The following is a 14,881-nucleotide window of genomic DNA, read 5'->3' as shown; positions in this document are numbered from 1 at the left end:
TAGAAGGTCTATAACCTCTCTGTATAATACTGTATCATTACTAGTAGGACTATAACCTCTCTGTATAATATCATAACTAGTAGGACTATAACCTCTCTGTATAATATCATGACTAGTAGGACTATAACCTCTCTGTATAATATCATGACTAGTAGGTCTATAACCTCTCTGTATAATACTGTATCATTACTAGTAGGACTATAACCTCTCTGTATAATACTGTATCATTACTAGTAGGACTATAACCTCTCTGTATAATACTGTATCATTACTAGTAGGTATATAACCTCTCTGTATAATACTGTATCATTACTAGTAGGACTATAACCTCTCTGTATAATATCATTACTAGTAGGTCTATAACCTCTCTGTATAATACTGTATCATTACTAGTAGGACTATAACCTCTCTGTATAATATCATGACTAGTAGGACTATAACCTCTCTGTATAATATCATTACTAGTAAGACTATAACCTCTCTGTATAATACTGTATCATGACTAGTAGGACTATAACCTCTCTGTATAATACTGTATCATGACTAGTAGGTCTATAACCTCTCTGTATAATACTGTATCATTACTAGTAGGTCTATAACCTCTCTGTATAATACTGTATCATTACTAGTAGGTCTATAACCTCTCTGTATAATATCATGACTAGTAGGACTATAACCTCTCTTTGTAATACTGTATCATTACTAGTAGGACTATAACCTCTCTGTATAATATCATGACTAGTAGGACTATAACCTCTCTGCATAATACTGTATCATTACTAGTAGGTCTATAACCTCTCTGTATAATATCATGACTAGTAGGACTATAACCTCTCTGTATAATACTGTATCATGAATAGTAGGTCTATAACCTCTCTGTATAATACTGTATCATTACTAGTTGGTCTATAACCTCTCTGTATAATACTGTATCATTACTAGTAGGTCTATAACCTCTCTGTATAATATCATGACTAGTAGGACTATAACCTCTCTGTATAATATCATGACTAGTACGACAATAAGCTCTCTGTATAATATCATGACTAGTAGGACTATAACCTTTCTGTATAATATCATGACTAGTAGGACTATAACCTCTCTGTATAATATCATGACTAGTAGGACTATAACCTCTCTGTATAATATCATGACTAGTAGGTCTATAACCTCTCTTTATAATACTGTATCATGACTAGTAGGACTATAACCTATCTGTATAATATCATGACTAGTAGGTCTATATCATCTCTGTATAATATCATGACTAGTACGACAATAACCTCTCTGTATAATATCATGACTAGTAGGACTATAACCTCTCTGTATAATATCATGACTAGTAGGACTATAACCTCTCTGTATAATATCATGACTAGTAGGACTATAACCTCTCTGTATAATATCATGACTAGTAGGTCTATAACCTCTCTGTATAATACTGTATCATGACTAGTAGGACTATAACCTCTCTGTATAATATCATGACTAGTAGGACTATAACCTCTCTGTATAATATCATGACTAGTAGGTCTATAACCTCTCTGTATAATACTGTATCATGACTAGAAGGTCTATAACCTCTCTGTATAATACTGTATCATTACTAGTAGGACTATAACCTCTCTGTATAATATCATGACTAGTAGGACTATAACCTCTCTGTATAATATCATGACTAGTAGGACTATAACCTCTCTGTATAATATCATGACTAGTAGGTCTATAACCTCTCTGTATAATACTGTATCATTACTAGTAGGACTATAACCTCTCTGTATAATACTGTATCATTACTAGTAGGACTATAACCTCTCTGTATAATACTGTATCATTACTAGAAGGTATATAACCTCTCTGTATAATACTGTATCATTACTAGTAGGACTATAACCTCTCTGTATAATATCATTACTAGTAGGTCTATAACCTCTCTGTATAATACTGTATCATTACTATTAGGACTATAACCTCTCTGTATTATATCATGACTAGTAGGACTATAACCTCTCTGTATAATATCATTACTAGTAGGACTATAACCTCTCTGTATAATATCATGACTAGTAGGACTATAACCTCTCTGTATAATATCATTACTAGTAGGACTATAACCTCTCTGTATAATATCATTACTAGTAGGACTATAACCTCTCGGTATAATATCATGACTAGTAGGTCTATAACCTCTCTGTATAATATCATGACTAGTAGGACTATAACCTCTCTGTATAATATCATGACTAGTAGGACTATAACCTCTCTGTATAATACTGTATCATTACTAGTAGGACTATAACCTCTCTGTATAATATCATGACTAGTAGGACTATAACCTCTCTGTATAATATCATGACTAGTAGGTCTATAACCTCTCTGTATAATATCATGACTAGTAGGTCTATAACCTCTCTGTATAATACTGTATCATGACTAGTAGGACTATAACCTCTCTGTATAATATCATGACTAGTAGGTCTATATCATCTCTGTATAATATCATGACTAGTACGACAATAACCTCTCTGTATAATATCATGACTAGTAGGACTATAACCTCTCTGTATAATATCATGACTAGTACGACAATAACCTCTCTGTATAATATCATGACTAGAAGGTCTATAACCTCTCTGTATAATACTGTATCATTACTAGTAGGTCTATAACCTCTCTGTATAATATCATGACTAGTAGGACTATAACCTCTCTGTATAATACTGTATCATGACTAGTAGGTCTATAACCTCTCTGTATAATACTGTATCATGACTAGTAGGACTATAACCTCTCTGTATAATATCATGACTAGTAGGACTATAACCTCTCTGTATAATATCATGACTAGTAGGTCTATAACCTCTCTGTATAATACTGTATCATGACTAGAAGGTCTATAACCTCTCTGTATAATACTGTATCATTACTAGTAGGACTATAACCTCTCTGTATAATATCATAACTAGTAGGACTATAACCTCTCTGTATAATATCATGACTAGTAGGACTATAACCTCTCTGTATAATATCATGACTAGTAGGTCTATAACCTCTCTGTATAATACTGTATCATTACTAGTAGGACTATAACCTCTCTGTATAATACTGTATCATTACTAGTAGGACTATAACCTCTCTGTATAATACTGTATCATTACTAGAAGGTATATAACCTCTCTGTATAATACTGTATCATTACTAGTAGGACTATAACCTCTCTGTATAATATCATTACTAGTAGGTCTATAACCTCTCTGTATAATACTGTATCATTACTAGTAGGACTATAACCTCTCTGTATAATATCATGACTAGTAGGACTATAACCTCTCTGTATAATATCATTACTAGTAAGACTATAACCTCTCTGTATAATACTGTATCATGACTAGTAGGACTATAACCTCTCTGTATAATACTGTATCATGACTAGTAGGTCTATAACCTCTCTGTATAATACTGTATCATTACTAGTAGGTCTATAACCTCTCTGTATAATACTGTATCATTACTAGTAGGTCTATAACCTCTCTGTATAATATCATGACTAGTAGGACTATAACCTCTCTTTGTAATACTGTATCATAACTAGTAGGACTATAACCTCTCTGTATAATATCATGACTAGTAGGACTATAACCTCTCTGTATAATATCATGACTAGTAGGTCTATAACCTCTCTGTATAATACTGTATCATTACTAGTAGGACTATAACCTCTCTGTATAATACTGTATCATTACTAGTAGGACTATAACCTCTCTGTATAATACTGTATCATTACTAGAAGGTATATAACCTCTCTGTATAATACTGTATCATTACTAGTAGGACTATAACCTCTCTGTATAATATCATTACTAGTAGGTCTATAACCTCTCTGTATAATACTGTATCATTACTAGTAGGTCTATAACCTCTCTGTATAATATCATGACTAGTAGGACTATAACCTCTCTTTGTAATACTGTATCATTACTAGTAGGACTATAACCTCTCTGTATAATATCATGACTAGTAGGACTATAACCTCTCTGCATAATACTGTATCATTACTAGTAGGTCTATAACCTCTCTGTATAATATCATGACTAGTAGGACTATAACCTCTCTGTATAATACTGTATCATGAATAGTAGGTCTATAACCTCTCTGTATAATACTGTATCATTACTAGTTGGTCTATAACCTCTCTGTATAATACTGTATCATTACTAGTAGGTCTATAACCTCTCTGTATAATATCATAACTAGTAGGACTATAACCTCTCTGTATAATATCATGACTAGTACGACAATAAGCTCTCTGTATAATATCATGACTAGTAGGACTATAACCTTTCTGTATAATATCATGACTAGTAGGACTATAACCTCTCTGTATAATATCATGACTAGTAGGACTATAACCTCTCTGTATAATATCATGACTAGTAGGTCTATAACCTCTCTTTATAATACTGTATCATGACTAGTAGGACTATAACCTATCTGTATAATATCATGACTAGTAGGTCTATATCATCTCTGTATAATATCATGACTAGTACGACAATAACCTCTCTGTATAATATCATGACTAGTAGGACTATAACCTCTCTGTATAATATCATGACTAGTAGGACTATAACCTCTCTGTATAATATCATGACTAGTAGGACTATAACCTCTCTGTATAATATCATGACTAGTAGGTCTATAACCTCTCTGTATAATACTGTATCATGACTAGTAGGACTATAACCTCTCTGTATAATATCATGACTAGTAGGACTATAACCTCTCTGTATAATATCATGACTAGTAGGTCTATAACCTCTCTGTATAATACTGTATCATGACTAGAAGGTCTATAACCTCTCTGTATAATACTGTATCATTACTAGTAGGACTATAACCTCTCTGTATAATATCATGACTAGTAGGACTATAACCTCTCTGTATAATATCATGACTAGTAGGACTATAACCTCTCTGTATAATATCATGACTAGTAGGTCTATAACCTCTCTGTATAATACTGTATCATTACTAGTAGGACTATAACCTCTCTGTATAATACTGTATCATTACTAGTAGGACTATAACCTCTCTGTATAATACTGTATCATTACTAGAAGGTATATAACCTCTCTGTATAATACTGTATCATTACTAGTAGGACTATAACCTCTCTGTATAATATCATTACTAGTAGGTCTATAACCTCTCTGTATAATACTGTATCATTACTATTAGGACTATAACCTCTCTGTATTATATCATGACTAGTAGGACTATAACCTCTCTGTATAATATCATTACTAGTAGGACTATAACCTCTCTGTATAATATCATGACTAGTAGGACTATAACCTCTCTGTATAATATCATTACTAGTAGGACTATAACCTCTCTGTATAATATCATTACTAGTAGGACTATAACCTCTCGGTATAATATCATGACTAGTAGGTCTATAACCTCTCTGTATAATATCATGACTAGTAGGACTATAACCTCTCTGTATAATATCATGACTAGTAGGACTATAACCTCTCTGTATAATACTGTATCATTACTAGTAGGACTATAACCTCTCTGTATAATATCATGACTAGTAGGACTATAACCTCTCTGTATAATATCATGACTAGTAGGTCTATAACCTCTCTGTATAATATCATGACTAGTAGGTCTATAACCTCTCTGTATAATACTGTATCATGACTAGTAGGACTATAACCTCTCTGTATAATATCATGACTAGTAGGTCTATATCATCTCTGTATAATATCATGACTAGTACGACAATAACCTCTCTGTATAATATCATGACTAGTAGGACTATAACCTCTCTGTATAATATCATGACTAGTACGACAATAACCTCTCTGTATAATATCATGACTAGAAGGTCTATAACCTCTCTGTATAATACTGTATCATTACTAGTAGGTCTATAACCTCTCTGTATAATATCATGACTAGTAGGACTATAACCTCTCTGTATAATACTGTATCATGACTAGTAGGTCTATAACCTCTCTGTATAATACTGTATCATGACTAGTAGGACTATAACCTCTCTGTATAATATCATGACTAGTAGGACTATAACCTCTCTGTATAATATCATGACTAGTAGGTCTATAACCTCTCTGTATAATACTGTATCATGACTAGAAGGTCTATAACCTCTCTGTATAATACTGTATCATTACTAGTAGGACTATAACCTCTCTGTATAATATCATAACTAGTAGGACTATAACCTCTCTGTATAATATCATGACTAGTAGGACTATAACCTCTCTGTATAATATCATGACTAGTAGGTCTATAACCTCTCTGTATAATACTGTATCATTACTAGTAGGACTATAACCTCTCTGTATAATACTGTATCATTACTAGTAGGACTATAACCTCTCTGTATAATACTGTATCATTACTAGAAGGTATATAACCTCTCTGTATAATACTGTATCATTACTAGTAGGACTATAACCTCTCTGTATAATATCATTACTAGTAGGTCTATAACCTCTCTGTATAATACTGTATCATTACTAGTAGGACTATAACCTCTCTGTATAATATCATGACTAGTAGGACTATAACCTCTCTGTATAATATCATTACTAGTAAGACTATAACCTCTCTGTATAATACTGTATCATGACTAGTAGGACTATAACCTCTCTGTATAATACTGTATCATGACTAGTAGGTCTATAACCTCTCTGTATAATATGTATCATTACTAGTAGGTCTATAACCTCTCTGTATAATACTGTATCATTACTAGTAGGTCTATAACCTCTCTGTATAATATCATGACTAGTAGGACTATAACCTCTCTTTGTAATACTGTATCATAACTAGTAGGACTATAACCTCTCTGTATAATATCATGACTAGTAGGACTATAACCTCTCTGTATAATATCATGACTAGTAGGTCTATAACCTCTCTGTATAATACTGTATCATTACTAGTAGGACTATAACCTCTCTGTATAATACTGTATCATTACTAGTAGGACTATAACCTCTCTGTATAATACTGTATCATTACTAGAAGGTATATAACCTCTCTGTATAATACTGTATCATTACTAGTAGGACTATAACCTCTCTGTATAATATCATTACTAGTAGGTCTATAACCTCTCTGTATAATACTGTATCATTACTAGTAGGACTATAACCTCTCTGTATAATATCATGACTAGTAGGACTATAACCTCTCTGTATAATATCATGACTAGTAGGTCTATAACCTCTCTGTATAATATCATGACTAGTAGGTCTATAACCTCTCTGTATAATACTGTATCATGACTAGTAGGACTATAACCTCTCTGTATAATATCATGACTAGTAGGTCTATATCATCTCTGTATAATATCATGACTAGTACGACAATAACCTCTCTGTATAATATCATGACTAGTAGGACTATAACCTCTCTGTATAATATCATGACTAGTACGACAATAACCTCTCTGTATAATATCATGACTAGAAGGTCTATAACCTCTCTGTATAATACTGTATCATTACTAGTAGGTCTATAACCTCTCTGTATAATATCATGACTAGTAGGACTATAACCTCTCTGTATAATACTGTATCATGACTAGTAGGTCTATAACCTCTCTGTATAATACTGTATCATGACTAGTAGGACTATAACCTCTCTGTATAATATCATGACTAGTAGGACTATAACCTCTCTGTATAATATCATGACTAGTAGGTCTATAACCTCTCTGTATAATACTGTATCATGACTAGAAGGTCTATAACCTCTCTGTATAATACTGTATCATTACTAGTAGGACTATAACCTCTCTGTATAATATCATAACTAGTAGGACTATAACCTCTCTGTATAATATCATGACTAGTAGGACTATAACCTCTCTGTATAATATCATGACTAGTAGGTCTATAACCTCTCTGTATAATACTGTATCATTACTAGTAGGACTATAACCTCTCTGTATAATACTGTATCATTACTAGTAGGACTATAACCTCTCTGTATAATACTGTATCATTACTAGAAGGTATATAACCTCTCTGTATAATACTGTATCATTACTAGTAGGACTATAACCTCTCTGTATAATATCATTACTAGTAGGTCTATAACCTCTCTGTATAATACTGTATCATTACTAGTAGGACTATAACCTCTCTGTATAATATCATGACTAGTAGGACTATAACCTCTCTGTATAATATCATTACTAGTAAGACTATAACCTCTCTGTATAATACTGTATCATGACTAGTAGGACTATAACCTCTCTGTATAATACTGTATCATGACTAGTAGGTCTATAACCTCTCTGTATAATACTGTATCATTACTAGTAGGTCTATAACCTCTCTGTATAATACTGTATCATTACTAGTAGGTCTATAACCTCTCTGTATAATATCATGACTAGTAGGACTATAACCTCTCTTTGTAATACTGTATCATTACTAGTAGGACTATAACCTCTCTGTATAATATCATGACTAGTAGGACTATAACCTCTCTGCATAATACTGTATCATTACTAGTAGGTCTATAACCTCTCTGTATAATATCATGACTAGTAGGACTATAACCTCTCTGTATAATACTGTATCATGAATAGTAGGTCTATAACCTCTCTGTATAATACTGTATCATTACTAGTAGGTCTATAACCTCTCTGTATAATACTGTATCATTACTAGTAGGTCTATAACCTCTCTGTATAATATCATGACTAGTAGGACTATAACCTCTCTGTATAATATCATGACTAGTACGACAATAACCTCTCTGTATAATATCATGACTAGTAGGACTATAACCTCTCTGTATAATATCATGACTAGTAGGACTATAACCTCTCTGTATAAATGTATCATGACTAGTAGGACTATAACCTCTCTGTATAAAGTATCATGACTAGTAGGTCTATAACCTCTCTTTATAATACTGTATCATGACTAGTAGGACTATAACCTATCTGTATAATATCATGACTAGTAGGTCTATATCATCTCTGTATAATATCATGACTAGTACGACAATAACCTCTCTGTATAATATCATGACTAGTAGGACTATAACCTCTCTGTATAATATCATGACTAGTAGGACTATAACCTCTCTGTATAATATCATGACTAGTAGGACTATAACCTCTCTGTATAATATCATGACTAGTAGGTCTATAACCTCTCTGTATAATACTGTATCATGACTAGTAGGACTATAACCTCTCTGTATAATATCATGACTAGTAGGACTATAACCTCTCTGTATAATATCATGACTAGTAGGTCTATAACCTCTCTGTATAATACTGTATCATGACTAGAAGGTCTATAACCTCTCTGTATAATACTGTATCATTACTAGTAGGACTATAACCTCTCTGTATAATATCATGACTAGTAGGACTATAACCTCTCTGTATAATATCATGACTAGTAGGACTATAACCTCTCTGTATAATATCATGACTAGTAGGTCTATAACCTCTCTGTATAATACTGTATCATTACTAGTAGGACTATAACCTCTCTGTATAATACTGTATCATTACTAGTAGGACTATAACCTCTCTGTATAATACTGTATCATTACTAGAAGGTATATAACCTCTCTGTATAATACTGTATCATTACTAGTAGGACTATAACCTCTCTGTATAATATCATTACTAGTAGGTCTATAACCTCTCTGTATAATACTGTATCATTACTATTAGGACTATAACCTCTCTGTATTATATCATGACTAGTAGGACTATAACCTCTCTGTATAATATCATTACTAGTAGGACTATAACCTCTCTGTATAATATCATGACTAGTAGGACTATAACCTCTCTGTATAATATCATTACTAGTAGGACTATAACCTCTCTGTATAATATCATTACTAGTAGGACTATAACCTCTCGGTATAATATCATGACTAGTAGGTCTATAACCTCTCTGTATAATATCATGACTAGTAGGACTATAACCTCTCTGTATAATATCATGACTAGTAGGACTATAACCTCTCTGTATAATACTGTATCATTACTAGTAGGACTATAACCTCTCTGTATAATATCATGACTAGTAGGACTATAACCTCTCTGTATAATATCATGACTAGTAGGTCTATAACCTCTCTGTATAATATCATGACTAGTAGGTCTATAACCTCTCTGTATAATACTGTATCATGACTAGTAGGACTATAACCTCTCTGTATAATATCATGACTAGTAGGTCTATATCATCTCTGTATAATATCATGACTAGTACGACAATAACCTCTCTGTATAATATCATGACTAGTAGGACTATAACCTCTCTGTATAATATCATGACTAGTACGACAATAACCTCTCTGTATAATATCATGACTAGAAGGTCTATAACCTCTCTGTATAATACTGTATCATTACTAGTAGGTCTATAACCTCTCTGTATAATATCATGACTAGTAGGACTATAACCTCTCTGTATAATACTGTATCATGACTAGTAGGTCTATAACCTCTCTGTATAATACTGTATCATGACTAGTAGGACTATAACCTCTCTGTATAATATCATGACTAGTAGGACTATAACCTCTCTGTATAATATCATGACTAGTAGGTCTATAACCTCTCTGTATAATACTGTATCATGACTAGAAGGTCTATAACCTCTCTGTATAATACTGTATCATTACTAGTAGGACTATAACCTCTCTGTATAATATCATAACTAGTAGGACTATAACCTCTCTGTATAATATCATGACTAGTAGGACTATAACCTCTCTGTATAATATCATGACTAGTAGGTCTATAACCTCTCTGTATAATACTGTATCATTACTAGTAGGACTATAACCTCTCTGTATAATAATGTATCATTACTAGTAGGACTATAACCTCTCTGTATAATACTGTATCATTACTAGAAGGTATATAACCTCTCTGTATAATACTGTATCATTACTAGTAGGACTATAACCTCTCTGTATAATATCATTACTAGTAGGTCTATAACCTCTCTGTATAATACTGTATCATTACTAGTAGGACTATAACCTCTCTGTATAATATCATGACTAGTAGGACTATAACCTCTCTGTATAATATCATTACTAGTAAGACTATAACCTCTCTGTATAATACTGTATCATGACTAGTAGGACTATAACCTCTCTGTATAATACTGTATCATGACTAGTAGGTCTATAACCTCTCTGTATAATACTGTATCATTACTAGTAGGTCTATAACCTCTCTGTATAATACTGTATCATTACTAGTAGGTCTATAACCTCTCTGTATAATATCATGACTAGTAGGACTATAACCTCTCTTTGTAATACTGTATCATTACTAGTAGGACTATAACCTCTCTGTATAATATCATGACTAGTAGGACTATAACCTCTCTGTATAATATCATTACTAGTAGGACTATAACCTCTCTGTATAATACTGTATCATTACTAGTAGGACTATAACCTCTCTGTATAATACTGTATCATTACTAGTAGGACTATAACCTCTCTGTATAATACTGTATCATTACTAGTAGGTATATAACCTCTCTGTATAATACTGTATCATTACTAGTAGGACTATAACCTCTCTGTATAATATCATGACTAGTAGGTCTATAACCTCTCTGTATAATACTGTATCATGACTAGTAGGACTATAACCTCTCTGTATAATATCATGACTAGTAGGACTATAACCTCTCTGTATAATATCATGACTAGTAGGTCTATAACCTCTCTGTATAATATCATGACTAGTAGGTCTATAACCTCTCTGTATAATACTGTATCATGACTAGTAGGACTATAACCTCTCTGTATAATATCATGACTAGTAGGTCTATATCATCTCTGTATAATATCATGACTAGTACGACAATAACCTCTCTGTATAATATCATGACTAGTAGGACTATAACCTCTCTGTATAATATCATGACTAGTACGACAATAACCTCTCTGTATAATATCATGACTAGAAGGTCTATAACCTCTCTGTATAATACTGTATCATTACTAGTAGGTCTATAACCTCTCTGTATAATATCATGACTAGTAGGACTATAACCTCTCTGTATAATACTGTATCATGACTAGTAGGTCTATAACCTCTCTGTATAATACTGTATCATGACTAGTAGGACTATAACCTCTCTGTATAATATCATGACTAGTAGGACTATAACCTCTCTGTATAATATCATGACTAGTAGGTCTATAACCTCTCTGTATAATACTGTATCATGACTAGTAGGACTATAACCTCTCTGTATAATACTGTATCATTACTAGTAGGACTATAACCTCTCTGTATAACTGTATCATTACTAGAAGGTCTATAACCTCTCTGTATAATACTGTATCATTACTAGTAGGACTATAACCTCTCTGTATAATATCATTACTAGTAGGTCTATAACCTCTCTGTATAATACTGTATCATTACTAGTAGGACTATAACCTCTCTGTATAATATCATGACTAGTAGGACTATAACCTCTCTGTATAATATCATTACTAGTAAGACTATAACCTCTCTGTATAATATCATGACTAGTAGGACTATAACCTCTCTGTATAATACTGTATCATGACTAGTAGGACTATAACCTCTCTGTATAATACTGTATCATGACTAGTAGGTCTATAACCTCTCTGTATAATACTGTATCATTACTAGTAGGTATATAACCTCTCTGTATAATACTGTATCATTACTAGTAGGACTATAACCTCTCTGTATAATATCATGACTAGTAGGACTATAACCTCTCTTTGTAATACTGTATCATAACTATTAGGACTATAACCTCTCTGTATAATATCATGACTAGTAGGACTATAACCTCTCTGTATAATATCATGACTAGTAGGTCTATAACCTCTCTGTATAATACTGTATCATGACTAGTAGGACTATAACCTCTCTGTATAATTATCATTACTAGTAGGACTATAACCTCTCTGTATAATACTGTATCATTACTAGTAGGTCTATAACCTCTCTGTATAATACTGTATCATTACTAGTAGGACTATAACCTCTCTGTATAATATCATGACTAGTAGGTCTATAACCTCTCTGTATAACGTATCATGACTAGTAGGACTATAACCTCTCTGTATAATATCATGACTAGTAGGACTATAACCTCTCTGTATAAATATCATGACTAGTAGGTCTATAACCTCTCTGTATAATATCATGACTAGTAGGACTATAACCTCTCTGTATAATACTGTATCATGACTAGTAGGACTATAACCTCTCTGTATAATATCATGACTAGTAGGTCTATATCATCTCTGTATAATATCATGACTAGTACGACAATAACCTCTCTGTATAATATCATGACTAGTAGGACTATAACCTCTCTGTATAATATCATGACTAGTACGACAATAACCTCTCTGTATAATATCATGACTAGAAGGTCTATAACCTCTCTGTATAATACTGTATCATTACTAGTAGGTCTATAACCTCTCTGTATAATATCATGACTAGTAGGACTATAACCTCTCTGTATAATACTGTATCATGACTAGTAGGTCTATAACCTCTCTGTATAATACTGTATCATGACTAGTAGGACTATAACCTCTCTGTATAATATCATGACTAGTAGGACTATAACCTCTCTGTATAATATCATGACTAGTAGGTCTATAACCTCTCTGTATAATACTGTATCATGACTAGAAGGTCTATAACCTCTCTGTATAATACTGTATCATTACTAGTAGGACTATAACCTCTCTGTATAATATCATAACTAGTAGGACTATAACCTCTCTGTATAATATCATGACTAGTAGGACTATAACCTCTCTGTATAATATCATGACTAGTAGGTCTATAACCTCTCTGTATAATACTGTATCATTACTAGTAGGACTATAACCTCTCTGTATAATACTGTATCATTACTAGTAGGACTATAACCTCTCTGTATAATACTGTATCATTACTAGAAGGTATATAACCTCTCTGTATAATACTGTATCATTACTAGTAGGACTATAACCTCTCTGTATAATATCATGACTAGTAGGTCTATAACCTCTCTGTATAATACTGTATCATTACTAGTAGGACTATAACCTCTCTGTATAATATCATGACTAGTAGGACTATAACCTCTCTGTATAATATCATTACTAGTAAGACTATAACCTCTCTGTATAATACTGTATCATGACTAGTAGGACTATAACCTCTCTGTATAATACTGTATCATGACTAGTAGGTCTATAACCTCTCTGTATAATACTGTATCATTACTAGTAGGTCTATAACCTCTCTGTATAATACTGTATCATTACTAGTAGGTCTATAACCTCTCTGTATAATATCATGACTAGTAGGACTATAACCTCTCTTTGTAATACTGTATCATTACTAGTAGGACTATAACCTCTCTGTATAATATCATGACTAGTAGGACTATAACCTCTCTGCATAATACTGTATCATTACTAGTAGGTCTATAACCTCTCTGTATAATATCATGACTAGTAGGACTATAAGCTCTCTGTATAATACTGTATCATGAATAGTAGGTCTATAACCTCTCTGTATAATACTGTATCATTACTAGTAGGTCTATAACCTCTCTGTATAATACTGTATCATTACTAGTAGGTCTATAACCTCTCTGTATAATATCATGACTAGTAGGACTATAACCTCTCTGTATAATACTGTATCATTACTAGTAGGACTATAACCTCTCTGTATAATATCATTACTAGTAGGACTATAACCTCTCTGTATAATACTGTATCATTACTAGTAGGTCTATAACCTCTCTGTGTAATACTGTATCATAGTAGGTCT

This window comes from Salmo salar, chromosome ssa12 (assembly GCF_905237065.1).
Source record: "Salmo salar chromosome ssa12, Ssal_v3.1, whole genome shotgun sequence".
NCBI lineage: Eukaryota > Metazoa > Chordata > Actinopteri > Salmoniformes > Salmonidae > Salmo > Salmo salar.
This window is presented reverse-complemented; position numbering follows the sequence as displayed.